This window comes from Cricetulus griseus, assembly GCF_003668045.3.
Source record: "Cricetulus griseus strain 17A/GY chromosome 1 unlocalized genomic scaffold, alternate assembly CriGri-PICRH-1.0 chr1_0, whole genome shotgun sequence".
Lineage (NCBI taxonomy): Eukaryota > Metazoa > Chordata > Mammalia > Rodentia > Cricetidae > Cricetulus > Cricetulus griseus.
In genome coordinates this window covers 79,004,748-79,030,981 of record NW_023276806.1, presented here as the reverse complement: position 1 = coordinate 79,030,981, position 26,234 = coordinate 79,004,748, and positions in this window count along the sequence as shown.

The following is a 26,234-nucleotide window of genomic DNA, read 5'->3' as shown; positions in this document are numbered from 1 at the left end:
ACTATGTTAAACAAACAATAGCCAACATTTCAAACCATTCAACTGATGAACCATAAAAACTACTGAGTAGACAAAGTCTCACTGGGCATACAAACTAATCTTCAGGCAATGCCCCATGCCCAACAACATTAGATGGCTAACATAAAATGTTCTCAGTGATATTGTTTGAGATTCTTTGCTCATATTGTTTGTCTCACAAAGACATTTACTTTTATTATTTTTGTGGGGTTTTTGTTGTTGTTTTTAACTTTAGAGAACCCTTGCATATCTATTATGGCTTCTGGTTTTCTCTTTAATGGATTCCTGTGTATAGAACTTGTGTTTCCATGTCTACATCTAGTTTGTGTGCTTTTCTTTAGTTCCTTTTCTTCTGTTTGTTGGCTTGTTTTGTTCTATTCAGGTATGTTTGCTTTTGTTTTGTCTTATTTTGTTGGTTTATTATTCTTTATATGGCTTTTATTTCCTAACAGTAGGCACAATGGGTAAGGATTCACATGGGAGACATGGTGGGGAGTATTTCCAAAGAGTTGGGGAAAGGAAAACTGTAATCAGAATATTAGGTAAGAAAAACAAATTTATCCAGGTGTTAGTGGTGCACACCTTTAATCCCAGCACTCAGGAGGCAGAGGCAGGCTGATCTCTGTGAGTTCAAGGCCTGCCTGGTCTCCAGATCTAGTGCCAGGATAGGCTCCAAAGCTCTGTAGAGAAACCTTGTCTCAAAAACCAAAAACAAAAAAAATTAAGAAAAACAAATTTATTTTCAATAAAATAAAACTTAAAAAAGAGAAATAAACAAGCTCACTTGCAACTACTGATCATCATTTATCCACCTCTTTTTTTTTTTTTTTTTTTACTTTACCATTTATTATCAAACAAAATCGATGAACAGTTATCACAAAGCAGAGCAAAGAATCCAAACTGGGTCCCCAGCTGCTACCTGTCATAGCTGCTCCTGCTTCCTTGTTCTGAAAGGCCACACATCCCACGCCCCACTCTGCCTTATCTTTAGGTCATGTGCACTCCCAACAAAAACTCTACCCCAGGACCCAAATGCTCCTTTTGTTAGGTTAGTAGACCAGTGACAAAATTCCTGTAACATTCCCCCCCCCATTTTTTTAATTAAGAATGAAAGCTTTTAATCCTTACATAATAATATATATATATAATAATAATTACTATTAAATATTGCCCAGAAGGAAGAAAATGTGATAACCTTAACAAAAATAAAACTACATGCAAGAACAAGCATTAAGTAAGAAATACATTCTGAATGTCCAGAGCATAAGCAATTGGCAAATTTATAGATACTATTCCAATAGCTGCCTTTTTCTGAAGAATTCAACGTTTTATACCTAACATGTCCTTAGCTAAGATTCGGAGGAAATGTTAAGTATAACTCATGTACCATATTCGACTGCCATATGTAAACGGAGGTTGTTGTCCTATTTATCCACCTCTTAAATGCTGACATTATAAGTCTATGACACCATGCTCACCTGGCTCAATCTTCCTGATGAAATATTTCTGTAATAAACTTGCAATTTTGTTCTTAAAAATTTAACAGGTAGAAAAAAAAACATATCTCTATTGTGATGGATTGAATGTAATTGGCTTCCACAATCTCATAGGGGATGACATTATTAAGAGGTATAACTTCCCAGGGTGTCTCTGTAGGGGTTGCTTTTTAGTTTCCTGTGCCAAGGGTACTGCCCACAGAGTCTTTCACTTCCTATTGCCTGGGACGTGTAGGACTCTCAGCTACTCCTCCAGTACGACATCTGTTTGCATGCACCACACCTACCTTCATGCTACTATGCTCCCCATCATGATGATAATTTATTGAACCTCTGATACTGTAAGTGAGCCACCCCAATTAAGTGTTTTCTTTATAATAGTAAAAGTGGACATGGTGTCTTTTCACAGCATTAGCAACCCTAACTAATATATCCATGAACATTCGTAATCACATAAAGTTGAATATTGCTAATATGACATTTGAAAGATTTCATTGTCTGTTTCATTAAGAAGGCATGATTGATAACATACCTCAAAATGAGAAAAGCATTAAATTTTGTGCATGCAAACCATACTTTACAACACTGAAAATTATCATCAGTTATATCCTATTTTATGCATAATAATTATACTTATTTTTTCAAATAAATATTTCCAAATGCTACCTGAATCATTGATAGAAACTAACATTATCCCTCAATAATACAAAAAGATAATCAAACATTTAAATGATTTGGGGGACAGATGCATAGTTATGAAACATTAGGTGATTTTATTCTTCATTGTCTGAATATTTATTCATCATTCAATGTAAGCACTAAAACTATTTAAGCATCCAACAATTACAGTCATTTGCAATGAGATGGATAGACAGATATTTATAACTTTACTCATTGGCTTTGGGTCAAAATATCTTGGGAGATATGTGTTTATGTGTTCTTTTGCTTTCAGCTATTTATAAATAAACATCACTGATGTTTTCTATTATCTATTTGCTGTTTAAATGAGAGGAGGAAAAAACACATGTACCTGATAGCTATATCTTTGGGTAAAATAAAACTGTATTAAGTATAAAGTCATAATATATTTAATATCTCAAAAAGTATATCTTTAAACCCTCTCAATATCCTAAAATATCTAGTCTCTTTTATTCTTCGCTAAAGTGCAGGACAGTTTCTAACTCTTAAAAAATTAACCATGGTGTTTCCTAAATAGTTATAATAATAGAATTCATTCAGGCTTCTTGAACATAGATTACGTGTTAATTGTATATACCTGAACATAAAAGTGCACAATTCATACAAGTTCCTAAGAAATTTAGAATCTAAATGAAAAAATAATAAAGAAATTACATAAAAAGGGAATGCAATGATTCCTGACTGTTTTAGACTTACTATTACTGCAATGAAACCCTATGACAAAAGCAACTAGAGTCACTGAAGTTAGAACAGCAGGAACTCAAATCAGCAAGGAAACTGAAGGCTAGAACTGATGCAGAGAGGTGCTGCTTACTAGCTTGCTGGTCATTGCTTCATTAGCCTCCTTTTTTTTTATAGAACTCAGGACTAGTAGCCCAGTGGTGGTACCACACAAAATAGGCTGAGAGCACCTCAGTCCATCACTAATTAAGAAAATGTGTTATGGGATTGTCTGCTTGCCGATAGTTCTGGAGGCATTTCCTCAGTTGAGATTTCCTCCTTCAGATGACTACAGTTCAAGTTGACATAAAACTAACAAGCACACAGAATGCTAATTGAACCTGCTTGAGGGTACTAATTAAAATAATTGGGTATTTCCTATTACAGGAATTTATATATTTTCAGAAGAAAATAATCCAATGGGCTATTTATGTGTCTATAATTGCCAGTGTTATCAAAATTAAGCAATGGAAACAAAAATTAGAACTAAAAAATAAAAGACAACATATTCAGAATGTACAAAGGAGATTGAATTGGTTATTAAAAACCAAGACCAAATGTGAAAATGTGCTGGGATCTCTTTCCTTGAAGATGAGTTTAAATTATACTATAAATTCTTCAAATTTTTCTTTGTACACTTTTAAAATAAATGAGGATTTTTGTGGATGCAGGGAACTTTTCCCTTTCATATCACAATATTCAAAAAGCAATAGAAACTAGAAATTTTACTTGATTTACATGAATAAAATGAAGGAAGTAATGAAGACATAAATAAAGTTTATGTTGCAGACTGAATGCTTTGACAACTCTCTGGTACCACTGTCTGGGAAGGGTTATAAGATTTCAGAGAGGAACAAGGAAACTTGAAAACTGGGTAAGAGGTCATTTATATTACACTTTGGAAAAGTTTCTTGTTACATTCTTTCCAAGTCCTGAAAACGAGTGTCACACTAACTGGTTTGGTGAAGAAAACACCAACAGAGCATAACTTTCAGGCAGTGGTGTACTTACTACTTACCATTTTTAGCAAGATTTATGCTGAAAAAGAACACAGAGCAGAGCAATAATGTGAGGAAGTTGAAGTTACATGCTGAGATTATGAGTGGATTTAATGCTAATAGATACCACCGGTGACTAATGTAGATATCTATCACTAAATACATCATAATAGTCAATGAGAAAGCTCACAATCTGCAATGAGACAAAAAGGATAAGTGTCAAAGGAAAAAGTCTTCTATCCAGTGGCTCAGTGGTGAAAAATAGTTCTTGAGCATGTGCTTTAGAGAAAGTACCACTGAACCTATTTTGTCTTTCAAAACAACACCCAGGGAAGTGGCTCCCCAGCTTTTTTCATTCCAAATGTAGAGGATGCTGCAACTCAGCTCTAATGTTGTCTAGCTACATAATGTGCTGGCAAGTTAATGTGCTATCCTGTTTTTTAATGTTGGGCCATAGGTGCCACAGTAGAGAGAGAAGCTCACTAAGATGCTAAGCCTTCATTTTTTGAAGGAGCAGAATGGTAAGGCCATCTCATAAAAGACTGGAACTAGCTAATTCACTAGAGTTACTTTATTCAAAAAAAATCACAAGGTTAATTGGGATTGGGAAAGGTTTCAATAAACAAAGTCAGCTTGCTCTTGCTGCTCATGAGATCACACAACCCACACAAATCTCAGTCCCTTTTGATTATGGCCAAAGTAAGAACTCCAGGTCTGCCATGACTGTCTAAAGACAAAGGTCAGGTCGGTTCAGCTGCATGCTCTCACATAGCACAGACTCTCCAGAGAGACAACTCTTCACGGTTTAAACAGTTTCAAAACAATTGTCATCTTTTAGGATTAACCAATGGAAAGCAATGTAGTAATAACTCAGTCAAAGTAATGACAACACTGTCTGTCTCTGTGTGTTCCCATCTACTGCAGAAGGAAGTTTCTTCAATGATGGCTGAGCAAGACATGATCTCTGAATATAGCAGAATGTCATTAGGATCATATTGCTTCTATGTCCATTTAAAGGAACAGAAGTGTCTGATTTTCCTCTAGGTCTATGGTCTATCTAGTCTCAGATTCTTGTTCACCAGAACAGAGTCAGATTTTGGTTTCATGTTGTGTCCTAAATCCAATCAGATAATTGTTGATTACTCCCACAATGTTTGTGTCACTATTTCACTAATGTACCAAGTAGACAGGTCAGCTTTGTAGGACAAAAGGTTTGTAGCTGTGTTGGTGTTTACCTTTGTCCTCAGGTAACAGGCAGAGTACTTTTAAGTGCCATGAACACGACTAGTCAGAAGGGATGAAGGCTCTAGAGAGTCACCAGCTTTAATACTACATATTCAATGAATTGTATAGGTGTCTTCTTCAGCAATAGACTATGCCATCACTTTGTTGCAAGTGATTAGTCTTGGCAGTAGCCTTACTGATTTAGGGGTTTCCATGGTGCTCCTTAGGGAAACTCCATTAGATATAATCCATTGCTGTCAGTGGAGGTTTCATTTAGTCATTAGAGATGTCTACTTAGGGCTTTGTTTCTCCCATTGTTTCATGATTTTATTTAGATTTTTTCATATATGAACAGATTTTAAGAGGTTTCTAATGTAGAATGTTTCTACATAACCCCTCAAATGGCCCTTAGCTATAGCAGTCCCTCTTCTTATTCCCTCTCCCAGACTCCCCCCTCCCTGTTTGATCATCCCATACCCATCTTCACCTCTATAATCTGTAACTAATTCATAAAATATATTTTAAAGCCTTGTTATTGCACATTAGATATATGGTTTAAGCCATTAATACTTTAAAAACAGTTTAGTTTCTAGGAAAAAGAAACACCAATAAAAAGAACACTAAGAAAGGGTATAGCACTTTCTAGGAAAGTTAGTTGATATCTAAAATGGAATTAGATGGTTTTATGTTGTTTTCTTAAGTAATTCTTCAACAGTTACAAATCACTTTATAGTAAATAAAGAAAAAATACATTAAATGTAAGTCCCAAATCTTTCACTATCACTTATTAGATACAGGTAGCAAGGGAAATCTTGACAATCTAACTAATTGAAAACCATAAAATAATAAGTTATCATTTACATTAAATTTAAGGAACAAGGATAAGGTACTAAAACCAGACTTTTATATTTTCATACCTCTGTGTTTATTTTATTCATCTAAATAGCATTTGAAATTAAACTTGCATGATCCTGACACATCACAAACTTGTCTTTGGTGATTATAGAATTATCCAACTATACATTCATAAAATATAAAATAAAACTAACGATTTATGTAGTTACCTGGTATTTCTGTGTTGACACAATAATATTTCATTAGACATGACTATTATCTGCTCTGTCACTTCTCTGACCGTCAAGTTTATCTGAATTTGTTTTAGATTTTGACATAGAGAAATGCAAATACTGCAGTGTTGAAACATCAGGGTGAGGACAGTATATTCCTGTTTTCTTTCAATCTGCTGTCCTGGAAGCTTCAGGGCAGCCTGGGCATAGATTTGAACTCCTAAGGCACTTGAGAATTGTGGAACATTCAGTCAGTAATTTGCTATTTGTTTTATGTTACTTTACACATTCTAATTCATATGACTCTTTTCACATGAAACCACCTGGGTATTTCAGGAGGGTTTAGACACTGTAAGTATCATTAACTGCAGTATAAGGTGCAGAAAAGAGAAGTTTGTATGCTTGCTCAAGGTCAATGAACATTTGTAGTTACCAAGAGAAGTATGAACTGAAGAGTTACTTTCACATTGCGTTAAGGTCTCTATTGCTGCTGCAATGAAATATAGTCACCAAGAACAAACATGTGGAGGAAAGGGTTTAAGTTCCACAACACTGTTTATCATAAAAGGACACCAGGACAGCAACTCAAACAGGGATGGAACCTGAAGTCCAGGAGCTAATGCATAAGCCAGAGTGCTGCTTAATTACTTATTCTCTATGGGTTGCTCAGCCAGATTTCTTATGGATCGTAGCCCCCACAATGGGCTGGGACTCCCCCATCCATTACTAATTACAAAAATATCTGACACCCTTGCCACAGCCCAATTCTATGGAGGCATTTACTTAATTTAAGTTCCATCAATTCATAAACCTCTAACTTGTGTTAAGTTGACACAAAACTATCCAGAACAATGTGATACAAAGCAGTTGGAAATTTCATTACTCTTAAATTGAAGTTCAAATTGAAAACTCCAATTTATAATTTAAAGATACCATTTTTTAAATTTACTTATTAAATGTTCTAATTTGATTAGTTACCTCAAAAGATGTTGAAACAGATTTTTGAATTGCAATTTCTATTCTATAGGTTCAGAAGCTGAATATTGCAGAAAGTGACACAATTATCTTCAAGATGATATTGTCAAAGTTACAAACTCATTATTAAAATAGCTGACACTTTTCTACAATTTCCAAATTCGTATACTTATTTGAAAACCTGAAGTCTTTCTTTAGCATACATGGGATATGATTATTACTATATTACGAAGCGTGAACCCATAGCAGTTACATATACCCTGATTATTACAGCTTCTCATTCAGCTATGATACACCATCATGCTTTCCATCACAGAGACGTTATTTCTCTTCATGGTAATTCCATTCTTTGTATCCTTTAGAGACATCCTAATCACAAAGCCAGTATTCAAAACAATTTCACAGAGCTGATACCCATGTTCATTTTGGTATTAAACAATTTCATACACAAAATTAATGCTGGCTGAAACCTGAGGCAAACAGATATGTCATAGTCTACCTGAAAATTCCACACTTGCTTCCTTTCTTTATATAATAATGCTTTTAGATGGTTTCAGACACCTGTAATTGTCCTATCAAACAGGTTTGTTGTTCAATTAACATACTTGAAGGAAACCAGGTTTATAGAAATGAAACCTTCAGCACATCTTCCACATTCTCTTCCAAAGTAAACATAAAGAAAAACAAACAAACAAAAAAGACAAAACATGATAGTAATAACAATGTATTAAGAACAAAAGCCACTTGAAAAGAAATGATCAAGATTGCCTAAGGCAATGATGCACAAAACAATAAATATTATCATGTAGTCCTTTGTTGCCTCTCAAAAGTTGAAGGTAAGTGGGATATTGTTAAAGATACCACACTCTTATGACACAAGACTCAGATAATTCAATCACCATCTTGTTACAATAAATCTTTCTGCCATAAGCTGCCGAGCCCCACCGCCACATGTGTGCTCTATGTCATCCGCCTGCCTGAGTTAAGGCCCCAATTAATGCACAGAGAGATTTGTATTAGGTACAATGCTGCTTGGCCAATGACTAGGATTCTCATCTGTTAGCTCAGTCTCAATTATCATAAATCTATATATTTTATAAGACTTATCAGATGTCTTATTGGCGTCCCTCCTTGCCAGTAGATCACATTGTGCCGCTGGAGAAAGAATGGAGGGGAAAATTGGAACACTTCCTATTTCCTTTGCTTAAATATGAGTCTCCTTGCTATGTCACTTCCTCCTGGATCACCACTTCTCTACTACACTTCCCAGAATCTTCTTTGACTCCTAGTCCTGTCTAACTTGCTGTCTCATTGGCCAAACAGTATTTTATTCAATAATCAATGAGATAAACATACACAGAAGTACATTCCCCATCATCTCCTTTTCTGTCTAAGTAAAAAGGATAACTTATCTTTTATAATAACTGAAGAAAACTATAACCATAACTATCTGTCTTCAACTCTTTCAAAGACCACAGAAGGATAATATACAAACTCTAGAATTGACAGAGACATCTGGCTACCTGAACAGTCATCCAAAATTCTTCTGTAACATTGGGGCATCCATCTTCAGCCCATAGGCCACAGTGTGTCTGGCACATTTCTACATTTCAACAGGAACACTTCAGTACTGTCTTGTTTTGTAAGTTCAGCAGTCACTTTCTTGTGGGTCCTGCATGTCCAGTTTATACTGCAACAAACAGTCCAGGCAAGAGTTGTTTCTTGCCCAAATGGCTAATATTGCCATGTTGAAAGCAAACTCCATAATGAGTTTCTTCGATGCCCATCCTCCTTTCTGACGTAATTGGTGTGCCATGAGCTGTTGTGTATCACTACCAAGAAAACCCTAAACCATTTAAATGCCATATTTCTGTACGTCTTTGAAAAGTTTGAAGAATACCTATTCATCTCAAATACGTCTCTGTATATCTAGAAAACTTAACTAACCTAATTATAAGTTCTGACTATCATAGCTGATTATATAACCTGTATTTAGTTATGAATATCATTTTAAAAGATCTGTATAAACACAATACCTAAACAAGAGGAAACATATACATATAACAAAATTGACCATAAAGTTGTGTCAATAAATGAAAATCCGTACCAATGCAAAGTATTCATTCCTATATCCTATTCCCCCCCCTTTTTGAAAAGAGATTGACTATGCTCATTATTATTTATAACCAACCCCATTTAAATGTAAACAAACATTTATAAACAATGTTTGGGAATATGGGTGTCTTGCTTTCTAAACTGCTTCCTGCTGATTGGGGGTGATGTTCATACCATTAGGATCATGATAAAACACAGAAACCTGACCAAGTCCTTGTTTTTGTAGTCTGTAAGGCTGTATCATCTCAGCTTCAGGGGATCTTGCTTGATCAGACCATATTAGTCTGGAAGGAATCCATAGCTTTTTATTTTCTGTGGTCACTCAAACAGAATTTCTTTTTCCAAGTACCCTGTCCTTAGACTTAAATTTTGAAGTCAAAGCATTTTTAAAATGTGTAAGTTGGATGAATTTATAATCTAATGTATTTTAGCAGCAATAAGTCTTTCCTCAGCAATCAAACAATTTAAAGACAACAACATGGCATATAGTATGCAGAATCTCTGTGTATTTTGCATCTTTATGTGGCTTTTTTATTACTTTATTTTTACCTTCTTTTGTTTCTTTTTTCTTGATACAGGGTTTCTCTTCTTCCTTCAGCAAATACTACTGGCATGTGCCACCACAACCGGCTACTCTATTTCCTCCTGTTACTATTTCTCTCACAAGCCTACATATATTTCTAAACGTACTGTAAACCTTTAGAGGTTTTTCTTTATCTGGGTCTGTCTTTATCATCTTGGGTGTGCAGAGTCTAAACCCCAGAAGCACAGGGACATCATGAACATATGGAAGCTGCTCCTATGCCTCTCAGCGACAGGACAGGCTGTGGTGGCAGGTTTCCCTCTTTCTCTGGGAACCTTGGGGCATGGAGTCATCCTGCTCACTGACACCATCCTCTGATGTTAAAACCTCTTTCCCCTTGCCTATCCTCTATTATTCAAACTTGCGAGAGAGGGAAGTAATTACCCTACCTAGCTGGAACATCTACAAATTGTGACAATGATCAGCAAGGCAAGATATCCCTAAAGTTACAATAAGTATCAATCATATTTGTGGAAACCAAAAGCTATCTAATTGGAGTTAAGGTTCACTCAACTGGAGTACTGAAACACTAGCATGCTTCCTAGGATCAGTGTGGTGGTTTGAATGATAATATCCCCATAGACTCATAGACTTGAATGTTTGGTCAACAGGGAGTTGCTCTGTTAGAAAGTGTGTCACTGGATTGGGCTTTGAGTTTTTTGAAAGCCCAAGCCATGCCCAGGGACTCCCTCTTCTGCTGCCTGCACATCCAGATGTAAAATAGCTACTTCTCTAACACCATGTCTACCTGCATGACATCATGCTCACCACCATGATAATAATGGACAAAAACTCAAGAACTGTGAGTGAGCACTAACCAATTGCTTTCCATTTTAAAAGTTGTTTTTGTCATGGTATCCCTTTACAGCGATAGTAACTCTAATAGGACAGTTTGTGAGGACATGAACATTAGAAAAGTATTCATGATTACCCCATTAATAGAACAGTGAAATTCCTTACTACTTTCTAATTCTCATCCTTCAACCAACAGATATGTGTAGCTATCACCCTCCATCAATGAAACTCCTCTTTACAACAAATGATGCCATGAACAGCTCAGGCTTCATGGATACATTTACATCACAGCCCTTGCATATCTCAGGGAATATAATTGGACAAATGAGAAATAGTAAGAGCCAGAATACCAGGAATTCTACCATGAAATAGTCTCCATCCTCGAAATGACTGCAGAAGCAAATGTAAAAGGAAGACATTTTTTCAATTCCACTCCTATAAAAGGCAACTAATGACTGTAAAGAGTTTGAGAATTAACATTTCCCAAGGATGAGTGCCCTTAGTACTTGTCCAATGCATAGAAGTTATTCCTGAAGCAATATGCACCCAAAAAATAAACAAAAAGTAATTAGCAGATTGTATTTGTGTGAATGCAGGTACAATACAAACATTGTGTCCCATTATATGTGTGTGTAAGACAATAATGAAGAAGAAGAATAACTTGTGGCTTGGAAGCATAGGAGGGCTTTAAGGAAGGGAATGAGTGGCTAGAGGTGGGAAAGAAAGGGGAAATGCTGTAATATCATTTCAATGAAAATCAAGTCCAAAAATAAAAGACAAAAAAGTAAAATTTGACAACAGATTTGCAAAGAAATAAAAAAGAGACTTCTATAATAAGAGATAATCCATAGATGTAAAATATTTAAATTACAAAAATGTGAGTTAAAAAGAAAAACACAGGCCAGGCGTAGGTGGCACATGTCTTTAATCCCAGCACTGGGAGGCAGAGGCAGGCAGATCTTTGTGAGTTCGAGGCCAGCCTGGTCTCCAGAGAGAGTGCCAGGATAGGCTCCAAAGCCACACAGAGAAACCCTGTCTCAAAAAACCAAAACAAAAAAGAAAAGAAAAGAAAAGAAAAGAAAAACTATTCTGTATTACTACAATTCAAGCTGGAAAGTTGTTTGAATTAGTAAAGTGCAGGACACACACACCTCATCACCTGAGTTCAATCCCCAGAAGTCATGTAAAGAGTAAAGCATGGCACCATGGCATTATATTCCCACACTCATGATGTCAAAACAGACATAAGGTTGTACAGCCCAGGCAACAAAGACTAATCTGACCTCCATGGTAGTGAGAGACCCAGACTCAAAAACAAATAAAAAATGTGGACGCCTCCTGTGTCACAACCCACCTAATGCTCCTTTCTGGACTTCACATCCATGAACACCCACACATATATTCACAAACATTTATTTGTATAAAAATAAGTATCAATTTAGTGAAACACAGACAAGTAATGTGAAAACGTAGTTATTATTAATGAGATACATATCTTTAGAAAATCAGCAAATCAAACCATGTTCCTCCTACATTCTCTCTCATTACCATTGAATATCAATTTATTAGCTTCTTCCACATCTCATTGCCTCTGAGTGCAAGGACCATAAAATCATCGTGTTTTGTTGTACAAGAACAAATTGTTGATACTTAGAATATGGAATTCCAAAAATGTAACACTAATGGAACTATCACCAGTAAATGATTGATAAAAAGTTCCCCCATACTGCCAACTTGCAAAGCTAACATCATATTAGATGTACAATAAAAATCAAGTAAAAATCATTTAGAAGAGATCAGTCTAAATTAACTATTAAGATCATTTAGAAAGCTTCCTCCTCACCTCAAATTCCAGTCACACAATCTTAATGGCAGCTCTGTAACAGACCACATGCTGAAACTCTTCTTACCTGTCCTCATTCCTAGGGGTCTACAGAGTTTCTGGTGGCATATCCAGATTTCCTCCCTCCCGTGGACCCTCTCATCTTCCCCATTCTTACTCATCCTCCTTCCTTTGTGTCTCCCAATACCTAGAACAATATTTTACTCAGAAACCTCACTGCCATACCTCACAGTATCTCAAAAGTATTCCCCAGCAGGAAACCCACAGCTTTGAAACTCTTCTAAGGGCAAGAGAGGTAGACAAGAAAAATGCAAACAGATTCAAACATTCTGCTGCATCTAAGAAAGGCACCTCAATGCCAAGGGTAGGTATTATGTCAGAGTCAAAGAAAATAAAAAAGACATTTCAAGCAAAAGGACCCAAAAAGCAAGCCAGTTTACCCTTTCAATATGTGACAAAATAGCCTTCAAACCAAACTAATCAGTAGAGAAACAGAAAAAAAAAGTCTATACTCATCAATATTCATAAAGGAAACATCAATACAGTGAAAATCACATATTAAATCTCACACAGTGATAGTGGTTGACCTCAACACTCCTCTCTTACCTATAGACAGGTCACCTAGAGAAAAAAATCTAAACAGAGAAATGCTGAAGCAAAATGATAGCACAAATCAAATGAACCTCACAATATTTACAAAATATATCACACAAACACCAAATAATATATTTATTCTCAGCAGATCATGGAACTTTCTTCAAAACAGTCCACATCCTGGGACACAAAGCAACTCTCCGCAAAAACAAGAAAGCTGACTACATCCTATCTGATGACCAGTGAAAGGAAGTTGATAATAAGTATACCTCAAGTTTCAACTATTATTCCTCTTGGACATGGACTGAAAGCACCCTACTGTCTAATCCAGATACACTTGTTCATACATGTTCATTGCTGTTCTACTTACAAGTGGAGAGAGCCTACATGTCTATCAATGATGAACAAATAAAGAAAATGTGAAACATTTACACCACATAATATTACTCAGCCATTAAAAAAAAGAAATTAAGGATGTAACTGGTAATGAGATGAAGCTACAAATAAATGATCCTTAGTGACATAACCTAGACACAGAAAGGCAGATATGGCATGTATTCACTTATACATGTATCTCAGCTGTTAAGTCTTCAATAAGCAAGCTACAATCTAATTATCATAGAGATAGTTATGGGGTAAGGAAATGAAGAAGAAGAATAGATGTATCTAGCAAGGGGACAATAAAATAGTATGGTTAAAGGAAGATGAGAAAGGAGCAAGAGGATCAAGGAGAGAGGGAGAGAAAAGAGTTATTGTAGTCTGGCCCCCACAAAGTGCAGAGATGAGCTGCTTCAGCCCCTGCCTTGGGCCCAACTTCCACCTGCCCACGCTGGGAAATCATTCCCCAGGGTCTGCAGGCAGACTGAATCAGTCCCTGAGGACCAAGCAACCCAGAGTCTGCTGAATCTCTGCTCAATTTCCACTCTCACCCACCTGGAGAGTGAGTGCCTGAGACCCACCTGTAACCACAGTGAGAACCATAAGAGTATCTCAGCTCATTGCACCTACCTAAAGAGAACCTTGGACCCATACACACCAGGAAAGGAAGAGAAACAACCTGTTCCCACTGGAAGAAAAGATGGGAAGATGACAATATAAGAACACATCCAAAAACAGCAAAAAAGATATGACACCACCAGACTCTAGGGACTCTATACCAGCAAGACCTGCACATTCCAATACAGATGAAGCAGAAGAGAGCAACCTTAAAAAGAACTTCATGCAGATGATAGAGACCTTAACAGAGGAAATCAGAAAATCCTTTAGAGAAATGGAAGAAAAGACAACCCAAAAGATGGAAGAAATCAAGGAAAGTCAAGGAAATACAATTAAACAGTTGAAGGAAAGCGTTCAGGACTTGAAAACTGAAATAGAGACAATAAAGAAAATACAAACCGAGGGAATATTGGAAGAGGAAAAGCTGAGTAAACAGTCAGGAACCACAGATGCAAGAATAAACAAAAATATAAGAGATGGAAGACAGAATAAATCCATAAGCAAAGAAATCTTAATGGCAACAAATAATCCTTAAACACAAAATATCCAGGAAATATGGGACACTGTAAAAAAGACCAAACCTAAGGAAAATAGGTATAGAAGAAGGTGAAGAAACCCAACTCAAAGGTACAGAAAACATATCATAGAAATCATAGAAGAAAACTTTCCCAAGCTAAAGAAAGACATGCCAATGAAACTACAAGAAGCCTACAGGACACCAAATGGAGTGGACCACAAAAGAAAAGTCCCCTCCTCACATAATAATTAAAACACCAAACATACAGAATAAAGAAAGAATGTTAAGAGCAGCAAAGGAAAAAGGCCAAGTATCATATAAAGGCATACCTATCAGAATTACACCTGACTTCTCCATGGAAACTCTGAAAGCTAGAAAGACCTGGATAGATATTCTACCAAATCTAAAAGAACACAGACGCCAGCCCAGACTACTATATCCAGCAAAGCTTTCAATCACTATAAGTGGAGAAAACAAGATATTCCACAACAAAACTAGATTTAAAAATATGTAATCACAAATTCAGCCCTACAGAAAGTACTGGAAGGAAAACTCCAAACTAAGGAAATTAACAACACACAAAAAAAACATAGACAATCGATAATCCCACTTTACAAAATCCCAAAAGAAAAAGCAGGGTAAATCCACATATAATACCACTACCAAAAACAAATGAAAAAACAAGAATAAACACTCAATGGTCATTAATTTCCCTCGATATTAATGGTCTTAATTTACCTATAAAAAGACAGAGGCTAACAGATTGGATACGAAGACAGAATCCATCCTTCTGTTGCATAAAAGAAACATACTTCAAATTCAAAGACAGACATTACCTCAGAGTAAAGGGCTGTGATAAGATATTTCAATCAAATGAATCCACGAAAAAAGCTGAGGTAGCTATCCTACTAACTAACAAATTAGACTTCAAATGAAAATCAATCAAAAGTAATGGAGAATGTCAATTCATATTGATCACAGGAAAAAATCCATCAGGAAGAAGGCTCAATTCTAAACATTTATGCCCCAAATACAAAGGCACCAACATTTGTAAAAGAAACATTATTATAATTCAAATCACAAATAAGACCTCACACAGTTATACTGGGAGACTTCAACTCCCCATTCTCACCCCTGGACAGCACCAACAGACAGAAACTGAACAAAGAGACAAAGGAGCTAGCAGAAGTTATGACCCAATTGGGATTAACAGACATCTGTAGAACTTTCCATTCAAACACAAAAGAATATACCTTCTTTTCAGCATCACATGGAACCTTCCCTAAAATCGACCACATACACTGCAACATAGCAAACCTTAACAGGTACAAAAAAATTGGAGTAATCCCCTGTGTCTTATCAGACCACCGTGCTTTATTTTTAGAATTCAAAAACAACACAAATTGCAGAAAACCTACCAACTCATGGAAATTCAACAACAAGCAATTGCACCATTCCAGGGTCAAGGAAGAAATAAGAAAGAAGCTAAAGGCTTCCTAGAATTCAATGAAAATGAAGACACAACATACCCAAACTTATGGGACACTTTGAAAGCAGTACTAAGAGGAAAGTTCATAGCAGTAAGTGCTCACATGAAGAAACTAGAGGATAGTCACACCAGAGAGTTGACATCACAGTGGAATGCTCTAGAACAAATGGGAGCAAATTCATTCATGGGGAGTAGATGCAAGGAAATAATCAAACTGAGGGAAGAAATCAATAAAGTCGAAAAAAAAGAAAACGATTCAAAGAATCAATGTAACAAATTGTTGGTTCTTTGAGAAAATCAACAAGATAGAAAAACCTTTATCATAAATAGTCAAAAGGCAGAGAGAGAACATTCAAATTAACAAAATCAGAAATGAAAACAGGGGCATATCAACAGAAAATGAGGAAATCCAGAGAATCTTCAGATTATACTTTGAAAACTTGTACTCCACAAAATTTGAAAATTTAAAGGAAATGGACAATTTTTGGGACAGATATCACTTACCAAAATTAAATCAAGAACAGATAAGCAGTTTAAATATTTGACCTATAAACCCTAATGAAATATAAGCAGTAATCAAAAGTCTCCCAACCAAAAGAAAGCCCAGGACCAGAAGGCTTAACAGCAGAATTCTACCAGAAATTCAAACAGGAGCTAATACCATTATTGCAAGAGTTGTTCCACACAATAGAAGCAGAATGGACATTGCCAAACTCTTTTTATGAAGCTAAAATCACTTTGGTATCCAAGCCTCACAAAGGTACAACTAAAATAGAGAACTACAGACCAATATCCCTCATGAATATCTATGCAAAATATTGCTCAACAAAATATTGGCAAACCGAATCCAAGAACACATCAGAAAAATCATCCACTATGATCAAGTAGGCTTCATCCCAGGAATGCAAGTATGGTTCAACATTGGAAAATTCTTCAATGTAATCCACCATATAAACAAACTGAAAAAGAAAAACAACATGATCATCTCGCTAGTCAATGAAAAAGCCTTTGAGAAAATCCAACATCCTTTCATGATAAAGATCTTGGAGACAGGAATAACGACCATATCTAAATATGCAAAAAACAATATACAGCAAACCAACAGCCAGCATCAAACTACATGGAGAGAAACAAAAGGAGATTCCTCTAAAATCATGAACAAGACAAGACTCCCTCCATATATCTTCAGCATTGTACATTAAGATCTAGCTAGAGCAATAAGATAACAAAAGAAAATAAAGGGGATACAAATTGGAAAGGAAGATGTCAAACTTTCACTATTTGACAATGATATGATAGTCTACATAAGTGACCTGAAAAGCTCTACCAGGGACCTCCTACAGCTGATAAACACTTTCAGCAAGGTAGCAGGATACAAAATTAACTCAAAAACTCAGTAGCCCTAATATTTACAGCTGATAAATGCAATGAGAAAGAAGTCAGAGAAACATTACCCTTCACAATATCAAAAAACAACATAAAATTTTGGGGGTAATGCTAACCAAAACAAGTGAAAGTCCTGTATCATGAGAATTTTGAGTCTTTAAAGAAAGAAATGAAAGAAGATACCAGAAAATGGAAGGATCTCCCCTGTTGGATAGATAGGATCAATATAGTAAAAATGGCAATCTGGCCAAAAGCAATCTACAGATTCAATGCATGCCCATCAAAATCCCAATGCTATTCTTCACAGACCTTGAAAAAATAATTCTCAAATTTATATGGAAAAACAAAAAACACAGGGTAGCCAAAACAATCTTGTACAATAAAGGAACTTCAGGAGGCATCACCATCCCTGATTTCAAGCTCTATTATAGAGCCATAGTCCTGAAAACAGCTTGGTATTGGCACAAAGATAGAGTTATAGACCAATGAAATCAAGTTGATAACCCTGATATTAACCTGAACAACTATAAATGCCGTTTTGACAAAGAGAACAAAGATATACAATGGAAAACGAAAGCATCTTCAACAAATGTTGCTGGAATAACTGGATGCTGGAATGTAGAAGACTGCAGATGGATCCAGGTCTATCACCACGCCCAAAACTTGAGTCCAAATGGATCAAAGACCTCAACATAAACCCAGACACACTGAACTTATTAGAAGAGAAAGTAGGAAATACTCTTGAATCAATTGGTACGGAGACTGCCTCCTGAACACAACACCAGTAGCACAGACACTGTGATCCACAATTGATAAATGGGACCTTCTGAAACTGAGAAGCTTCTGTAAGCCAAGGACACAGTCAACAAGACAAAACAACAACCTATGGATTGGGAAAAGTTATTCACAAAACCAACAACTGAGAGAGAACTGATCTCCAAAACTTACAAAGAACCCAAGAAGCTAGTTTCCAAAACATCAAATAATCCAATTAAAAAATGTGGTACAGAACTAAATAGACAAATAGCAATAGAGTAATCTAAAATGGCTGAAAGACACATAAGAAAGTGTTCAACATCCTTAGCCATCATGGAAATGCAAATCAAAATAAATCTGAGATACCATCTTTCACCTGTCAGAATGGCTAAAATCAAAAACACCAATGGCAGTTTATGCTGGAGAGGTTATGGAGAAAGGGGAACACTCCTACACTGCTGGTGGGAGTGCCAACTCATACAGCCACTTTGGAAATCTGTATGGTGATTCCTCAGGAAAACTGGAATCAGTCTACCACATGATCCAGCAATTCCACTCTTAGGCATATAACCAAAAGAAGCACATTCAAACAACAAGGACATCTGTTCAATTATGTTTATAGTAGCAGCATTATTTGTAATATACAGAACCTGGAAACAACCTAGATGGCCCTCAACTGAAGAATGGATAGAGAAAATGTGGTACATTTTCATGATGGAGTACTACTCAGCGGGGGGAAAAAAAAAGGCAAGGGAATCTTGAAATTCACAGAAAAATGGATATAACTAGAGATCATTCTGAGCAAGGTAACCCAGTCACAAAAGGACAGGGATTTTACGCACTCACTCATGTTTGGATTTTAGACATATAGTAAAGGATTGCCAGCCTTCAGCCCAGGCTGCTGGAGAGACTGTTAAACAAGGACGACCCTAAGAGAGAAATAAATGTTTCCCTGGAGTAGGGGAAGGCACAAGATCTCCTGAGCAAATTGGGAGCATGGGGAGAGGGGAGAGGGAACTAGGAAAATGAGAAGAAGAGGAGGGGCGAGGAAGCCCTCATGGGGAAGGAAGGTTGAGTTGGGGGAAGAACAGAAGACAACAAGATAAGAGATAATATAATAGAGGGAGACATTGTAAGTTCAAAGAGAAATCAGGCACTAGGGAAATGTCTGGATATCTACAGAGATGACACCAACTAACAATCTAAGCAACAGAGGAGAGGCTACCTTAAATGCTCTCTCCTGATGAGACTGATGACTAACTCATATGCCATCATATAGCCTTCATCCAGCAGCTGGTGGAAGTAGATGCAGACACCCACAGCTAAATCTTGAACTGAAATCCAGGATCAAAGAAGGACTAAGGAGCAAATTGGCCCATTCCAGGCTGGTGAAACCCACAGAAACAACTGACCTGAACAAGTGAAAACTCATGGTCCCCAGACTGATAGCTGAGAAACCAGCATGGGACTCATCTAGACCCCCTGAATGTGGGTGTCATTGAGGAGACCTTGCAAATTTATGGGGCCTCTTGCAGTGGATCAGTACTTATTGCTACCATAGGAATGGACTTTAGGAGCCCATCCCACATGGAGGGATACTCCCTGAGTCTCGACACAAGGGGGTTGGCCTAGGCCCTATCCAAAAGAATATGACAGACTTGAAGACCCCCATTGAAGGTCTCACCCTCCCTGGTGAGCAGAAAGGGCATTACTTGGGGGGCCAGGGGAAGCGGGGAGTGAGAAGGACCTGAGATTGACATGTAAAATAATTTTCTTTCTAATAAAATAATGGAAAAAAGAAGTATGTAGATGGCTGATAATAATGTAAAATGTCTCTGATGCCTTTATATGTTATCTCATGAGTGAATTGCAGAGAGTAATTATATTAAAAAAGAGGTACATAATGATGGGAATACTGGAAAGGACAGGTAAATCTAAGTTCCTTTTGGAGCATTATATGGAATCCTATTAGAGTAATGCTTCCTAAAGTGTATACATATATGCATACCATATTAAGAAAATTGCCAAATGACAGGGGAGAAAGAGACCAACAGGGCATCCCTCATCACAGGATGAACCTTCCAATGAAGGAACAGGTTATATTTTATCAAGACTTTGGCCATTTGGGCCCCATGGGAACTTCCACATAACCCAAGCTATTGTCAAGGCTATTGTTTGCTCTCTACAAACTGATGGCACCTTCCAATGCCTTCACAACTCTTTGAACTAGGAGATATTGAACTGTTGTCTAACTACAGTTTTCATACCTACTGAATAGTGATTAAAGTCCTGCAATATAATCTGCACACAACCAAAGGGGGGAAAGGTAAACAGCAATCCTTCTAGAAACCTTTTGATCTACAGTGCTGACCTGCCTGCAAGATATATTCTTGCAACAGTGACACAAGTCCTGTGGTAATCAAGTAATCAACCAATCTGATTGTATTCAAGTCTTACTCCAAGAGAGGTCACCTAACAACAATAGTGCTTGCCTGTTCAATAACCTGAGACCATGAAGTCAGGGACCAAGCAAAGAGCCAAATGCTACTGTTATGCTAAAGAATCACAGTCATAAAAATGACTTCAGACAACATTCTGCTGTACTCATACAGTTAGTGTGTTGCTTAACCTTCACCAGAGAAGCTTTCCCCTGTAGTAGATGGAAATACATATAGAGACCCACAGCTGGAGAAACTTGAGAAAAGTTTATCCTAAATGGAATTTTTCCATCAAATCTCTTTTTCTAAGAACTCAGGGAACACTATGGGAGAGAAGGCAGAAGGACTATAACAGCCAGAGGGAAAGGAGAACACCAAGAAATCAATATACTCTATGGACAGTAGGATGCAACACACATCTGAACTCTCATATACTTTGGAAGCATGTACAGGGCTTGCATAGAGCTGCATCAGATGGACTCCCAGTGCTGGGAGCATAAAGGGACACAAGCCCTCTTCCCTATCAAAGAAACTATCTTCAAGTGATAAGCATGCAGAAGTAAAAAATTTGTTCTTTCCAACATTCTCTCATTGAGGATACAAACCATTCTTAAGGATAAAATTCACGCCCATCAGTGTATGGTCCACACAAAATTAATTCAATGGCATCTTGGCAGGATCTTTGTCTCTTAAACTTTTGTCAGGACATTTTTTTTTCCTGTTTTAACCATACAAGTATTTGGCATATTCAGTATGGCTTCCAGTTTTGTGTTTTTATGGGATTCCTGTGTGTTTTAATGTGTGAGTGTCTTCAGCTGTATGTATTATTTTTGCTTTTTCTTTGGCATTTTTTTTAAGGTTTGGGGATTTGTTTTGGTTTGTTGGTTTTAGGTTTTCAGATTCATTGATTTTTTTAAATATCTGTGTTCTAAGGAGAGACAGAAAGAATGTGGGTGCAGGTGGGAAGGAAGATGGTAAGGATGTTAATGGAGTTTAGGGAAGGGAAACAATAATCAAAATGCATGAAAAAATAAAATGAAAAATCTATTTTCAATAAAAATAGAAAGAAAACCCAAAACAGAAAAATGAAGATACAGAAAAATAAAATAAAAGTAATATTATAATAGAGTCATTTATGAGTGCATATATGAAAGAGTCTGAATAAAACAGCTAATGGCATGAATCAATAAAACAAAGCACTGACATATCTCCAGTAAAAAGATTTTAGCCAAGCAACACAAAATCATAATAGTATGTGCTATTTTCTCTACAGAAGGATACTCTCTCAGGCTGTATGTATGAGTGAGGGCCTAGGCCCTGCCCCAAATGATGTGACAGACTTTGATGACCCTCTAATGGGAGGCCTCTCCTTCCCTAGGGAGGGGATGGGGGCTGTAATGAGGGTCTGGTGGAGGAGGGAGATGGAACTGTGATTGGTATGCAAAATAAGATTGTTTTTAATTTAAGCAAAAACAAAGAAAAAAGTTACATATTTACCTCTATAGAGGCAAAAGAGGCAGAACTGTCCACAATCAATTCCCAATTTACTAAAAAATGTCTCATCAAAGTAAGAGTAGAATGACACGCTCTCTATTTCACTCATAGCACCTATTAAATATAGCATTTTTAACTTGGAGATACATCATCATTAACTTGGAGATGCTAGACATTTCTGTTGAAAGACCCTAATCACTGGTTTCAATAGAGAATTATTAATGAATATCCTCTATGGTGTATAACTTTAAAAGAATTATGCTCTAAAGTAGATTAACATTAGTTCCTCATTCACACTTAATTGGATTCATATTATTATGACATCCTTAAATTACCCTTGTATATAAGTCTACAAAGTAGCAAAAGTTACATATGAGTGAATAAAATCTTGACTTGGTGCTCATGATAATCTATTAATATTTACTAAAACTGAAACCACTTTTATTTCTGTGAATATACTCAATGGTAGATTGAAATTCTGTTCCAATAAACTCTTTTGACTATGCTGAGTTATGGAACAGATATCAAATCCAAGTGAATAAATTTATCAATATTATTGTGTACTCTAACTCTAAATTTAATAGGATATTATCATGTGTTTTATTTTTTATTTGAAATCCTCCAGTGAAAAGATTAATTTGTTCATAAACTTCAGGTAAGCTTCTGCTGTGAGTTAAGATTCAGGCCAGCTAGCTACTGGCTAAGGATTAGTAAGTATCAGCTTAACACAACCTAATGGAAGAAAATTACAATGAAATAAGATAATAGAGGAGATATAAATATAAGTCTATAGAATTACCTAGGAAATTAGAAATCATTATATCTGCTTTTTTTGTTGTTTTGTTTTTTTACTTTGCAAATAACTGGTAATTATTGTAAGATCCTGCAGGTACCCATTCACATCAGCAATTTAATCTTCCTATGGATACATAATAACTTCCTTCTAATTGTAATAAAAAATTCAGAAGGCCTGATCTGTTTCATTTTTCCTTTACTTTTCCCTGTGTCCTTAAGCAGCACAAATAATGAGATTTTTTTAATTTACCCATTCTGAAACAATTAGAACAGGATTATCTCTTGTTCCAGTCTAACTGCCAAGGGATGGGACACTAAAGTAGTTGGTAAAGTACTTGTAATGCAAGCATGAAGACTTCATTCTGTTACCTGGAATCCACATAATCAAGCTTGGGGCAGTGAAATATTCTTGTAAATCCAGCACTGGGATGACAGAAGCAGGGTCTCTCCCAATCTAGCTAACTTCCTAACTCATTGATGAGTTCCACATCCAAGTGAAAGAACCTGCCTAAAAGATATGGGAAATATATAAGACCAACACTTCTGGTTTCTAAATATACTTGCACCCCATTGTGTAGGAATATGTGTGTATATATCCTAATATACTCATCCACATAAATAATTGAATACACAGGGAAACAAAGACAGAGAAGAGAAAGAAGAGAGAGAAAGAGACTCTATACTGCAATTTCGTCCCTCCTTCACATGCCCCTTTTCCAATCACTATCAAATTCAGTCTCTACCCTCCCATATTAACTTATCTTCATCTTTAAAGTACAAGTTGCCATAAACTTAAAGTCAAACAATAAAAGAGGTCAACTTAAAATATGTCCTGTCTGTTACTCTTGTGGTACTTGTTTTTTGTTTTTTAAATAGAGTGTTCTGGATGTCTCTACAGTTTTGTTCAAATGACTGCAGAACCTGGAAAAGATGTTGCTGCTATTGATGCATAACATATTGCCACTATTGCAATGCTCTCTCTCTCTCTCTCTCTCTCTCTATATATATATATATATATATATATATATATATATTATATGAACTCAAATATGTGAGGAATCCAAGGTGTTTCAGAGAGTGCTCACCTGTGCATGCAAATTTGACTTCATCTTTAGTAAGTAGTAAAGTTATATTCTTGCCCCCCCAAAAAATAGGTGACACACTGGAAGACAAATGTCACACAATTTCAATTTTATGTGTAACCTAGAAATGATGAACTCATGGGAACAGAGAGCAGAATTGTGGCTATTAGACTTCAATGTGGGTCTTTTAACAATGGGGAAACAATTGGTTTAAGGATATAAAACTTCAGTTGGACAAGAGGCATGGACTCTATGAAATCTTGAGGTCTACTGAGAGCATGATAAATATGGTTGATAACAATATGCTATATTTTAAAAGTTGGTGAGATAGTATACTTTAAGTGTTCTCAAAACAAAAATGATGAATATGTGTGATATAACATGTTAATTGGTTTAATTTAGCCATGCCATTGTGAACATTCTCTATTGTGTATCATAATTGTGCATGACCTTATTTATGAGCTAAATAAATGAATGAAAAAAATATGTTCTGTCTGAAACTGAACAACTATTTCCTGCCACACTTGGTTACAATAAAGTTCTTCAGAGAATAAACAACACTGTATGTCTAAACATAAAATTAGGAAATATGTAAAGGGTAAGTTTTATATCTTAAATTTTGATCCTTAGAGTCTATTTAGGTTGTTTATTTCTTTTTATCATCCAGGCATCCTCTGTGCTGTTGAAAATTTACCACATTTTAGCCTCTATTATTTTAGACCTCAATAATTGTCTTTAATTTTTATATCATTTTTCTTGAACTAGAGGGACAATATTTTTTATACTAGTTTCATTTGATTTGTTATCCATCATACTTAAGTCTTTTATTGCTACATTTAATTTTTAGGGAGTGCATATTTCAAGACACAGGTTTTTGGTGTACCCTTGGCTATCCTGGAACTAGCTCTGTAGAACAAACTGGACTCAAGCTCACAGAGATCCACCTGCGTCTGCCTCCTGAATGTTGGGATTAAAGGTGGGTGGCCATCAAATTTTAATTTTACTAATATGTAAAATTAAAGGTTCCCTTTGAATATATATGAAACCATCTTCTCCAACCCTGTTTTTTTATTCTATGCATCCATTTTAGAAAGTATTAGTTGCCACAGAGAAAGTACTACATTAAATAGACCAATTTAAACCATTGGCTGAATGAATGAGTGAAAGACTGCCTCCAGTGTATATGTGTTACTATTGTACAAGTTAGTGACAATTAAAGAATTTATGGTTCCCTTTTTCCAAATAATACTTTTACTTAAAAGGTAATGTAAACTAATATATTTGGTAAAATATTGTTAATTTTTGAGTATCTTATTTAATATGGCCATCAGTTACATGCTGTACAATATGTTGAAAACAGACTTGTAGTCATAAAGTTACTTATACTAATTATTTTACTCCAGGTCTAGTAATATTCTTCCTTTTGGTATTTCAAGATATGTTTTATCTTTGTACCTTTGGAGCTTGCTCTGGCACTTCCTCTGTAGAGCAGGCAGGCCTTTAACTCACAGAAATCTACCTGCATCTGCCTCCCCAGTGCTAGAATTAAAGGCACGCACCACCATCCCCTGGCTTAGTTCTAGTTTTTTAACTGAATCAAGTCATCAAGTGACACTGATATATAGCACTGATAGATGAGGTGTGGTCCTATATAGGTGCATGTTGCCAATAAACTATGTATTAAACAAAATGAAATCTTCCCAAACAGTGGGCTGGTTAGAGTATAATGATTTGTGAGCAAGGGATTCTCCTTACTAATTTGTTTACCTTGCCTCACTCTTGCAGCACGTATTAGGTTGATGAGATGATCTGAATATTGACCATAATAATGACAAGGGAGTTTTTCATGATCCTTGTGGATTCACTTTAGCTTCAGAAAAGTAGTTTGGTGAATAGAGCATTCCTGCAGGTTAGGTTTGTATTTGTTTCACAGGACTGTGAGAAAGAAGGTGACCAGAATAGTTCGATTCAATATAAAGATTGCTGTCATATTATTCTTGGAATGAGCTAAGAAATTTGAGATTCACTGAGCTATGATACACTTAAAACAGCTGTGGGAGGCCATGTACTGTACGAAGCAAAATTATACCTCTAATCTCCAATAGTTAAAGATGACAATAGTGTAAAAAAGCATCGTTTTTCTTTTATGGCATT